Source organism: Rutidosis leptorrhynchoides, chromosome 11 (assembly GCF_046630445.1).
Source record: "Rutidosis leptorrhynchoides isolate AG116_Rl617_1_P2 chromosome 11, CSIRO_AGI_Rlap_v1, whole genome shotgun sequence".
In the NCBI taxonomy this organism is placed as follows: domain Eukaryota; kingdom Viridiplantae; phylum Streptophyta; class Magnoliopsida; order Asterales; family Asteraceae; genus Rutidosis; species Rutidosis leptorrhynchoides.
In genome coordinates this window covers 263,341,602-263,344,183 of record NC_092343.1, presented here as the reverse complement: position 1 = coordinate 263,344,183, position 2,582 = coordinate 263,341,602, and positions in this window count along the sequence as shown.

The window sequence follows — 2,582 nt, the reverse complement described above, 5'->3', positions numbered from 1 at the left end:
ACGGTACGGGTAGGGTATAAGTCTTGGTGGCACCAAGCATCGCCATTGTAAGTGAAAGTTTGCTAGGCCTGCTTTGTGTCCTAGGTAGATCTCGACTAGCAGTTGATTGCTAGGGAGTTGTGGCGTTGAGCCGTAATGTTCATTGGGTTTGGGTGACTTCGAATAGTCAAGTGTCATATAACGCCGAGGATGGACCCCGAAAGGGGCAAGTGAATGAGACACGGTGGTAGTAATGGGAGTTGCATAGCACTACGTCAGGTGCCCTCCATATACCTGCAAGTGGAATGCTTCACTCCGGTGGTGTGATTACTTTGTACTTGGCTACCGGTGAGGAAACCCGAAGGTACGATCATGGTTTATTGCGACGACTAGCGGGCGTTGACGTTTAGCCAATTCGGAAAGACTAGGTTCGAGTATCTTGTGGTAAGTCCGCGGAAAATTTTGAGTATGACCGACGTTGGTACCGGTCATGTATGTTGTGGAATGTTGAAATTTCGCAAGGTATTATCATCTTGACGATGATAAGGTAGGGTTAAAACCCTAAGTGGGGGAGTATGTACCCGGAGGGTACGACGCTTCTTTGGTTTGGTAGGCGTGTTTGAGCCATTTGCCGTAAGTTATCTCGTTTTGAGAGCCAACTAGAGACGTAGAGTGTTAGTTTGGACTGTCTCATGTAGGGGCGTGTTAGGATAGAGTGCGTTCGGGAACGAACTCTCTAGAGTATTGGCGATGGGCGTTAGAACTCTAAGTCGTGAGTTGGAGTATGCCAAGGAAATCATGAAGGTTAATTGTGCAATTGGAACGTTGCATGGTAGTAAAGTGTGATCGATAGGATGCACGGTGGCCTCAAAGGTTCTGAGATTGTGTGAGAACTCGAAGACTTGTGGAAAATGAGTTGTTTTCGTTCGCGATGATGTTTATATCACGAGGACGCGATCCAATTTAAGTGGGGGAGAGTTGTAAGACCCGATTATTTATTTTACAGAAGTGTATTAGAGTGCATGAAGTGTGGGGAAAATTGTGTGAGTAAACCGAAGACAGAACCTGTTCAGCCCTTCGTGCGCGCCGCGCAGCGGTGATGGTGCGCGCCGTGCACTGTCCCTGCGACAGAACCCCAGTTTTTCTGTTTTGAGTTTAATGAAGGGCATTATGGTCTTTTCACTTGAGGGTCAGTTTTAGGCCACAAAGGCAGATTGGTGGACTCTTTCAAGTCCACAATCTTATCTTCATCTCTTCCACACACTCTCAAACCCTAGAGTGAGAAATAGAGCTTAGAGAGAGAAAGCTTCATTTGGGAAGAAGGAGCTTGAATCAAACGAAGTTGCAAGTGTTAAAGTTGTTCACCTTATTCACGGCTACGTTGTGGTGGTATTGGTAAGCTCTAACTCCGAGTTTTCATAGTTTGATTTAGTGTTCATAATTGGGGTTTTGAAATGGGTGTTCTTGAAATAAACCCATTAGTTGTTAATTGGATGTTCGAGCTAGTAAATGGTGTTAATAACCATTGTTGGTTGGTTTGGGTTTGTTAATGAAGATGATTAGTTGTTAATCATGTTTGGTTGTTGGAATCACTAGTTAATTAAGATTATAAGTGATTAGAAGTGTAAACTTGCAAATGGGTGTTGACTTGAGTTTGGGTCAAAATGGATTTTTGTGTCCTAATGATGCAAGTAAGTGTTTTGATGTTGAACCTTGAGCATAAGGGGGTGTTTGAACATAATCATTAGTTAATTTTGATTATGGGTGTTTTGGGCGAGTTTTGACTTAGTCAAAGTGATGCATGTGCAAATGGGTCGATATTGCACTTATGGTGTTTTGTGTATAAGCTAGTGTATTTAGCTTATTCGGTTGTAAATTACTTAGGTGATTTGCATCGGACGATTAGGAGCTCAAGCGGAAGTTGCCTTACTTGAAATCAAGGTGAGTGGAATATTTATACATGTATGTATGTGGTTTATTTACTCGTACGCGATGTGGGCCTTTGGCGCCACATCGTGAGTGTTGGGCGTTATGTCACAAGTTGGTGGCTTATTTGGTATTCGGGTGAAGAGAACTACGGGTCGGTAGTATCTCGCTAGGTGTCTCACGAGTCGGTGACACCTCTTGGAGGTTTACAAGTCGGTGACCTCATATGTATTGACGGGTGGTGCACTAGTCCGTGACACCCCATAGTGTTCACAAGTCGGTGACACTTGGTGGTACTTCACAAGTCGGTGATGCCACATGGCGTTCACGAGGCGGTGACCCATAAGTAATAGTGGTGATTCACAAGTCGGTGACATCTTATGATGAGTCACAAGTCGGTGACATTTCTTAGTGATCACAAGTCGGTGACACTAGGTGGGGCTTCACAAGTCGGTGACACTAGGTGGGGCTTCACAATTCGGTGATGCTACATGGTGATTCACAAGTCGGTGACACCATATGACGAGTCACAAGTCGGTGACATGGTACGAGTGAGACTCGATGATCTTGGTCGGCTACAAGTCGGTAGTAGTAAGCGGTGAACGGTTAGCGTGTTTATGCCCTTTTATGTTTAGTATATTATCGTGTTGAATTATATACTAACGTTGTTGCTAGTC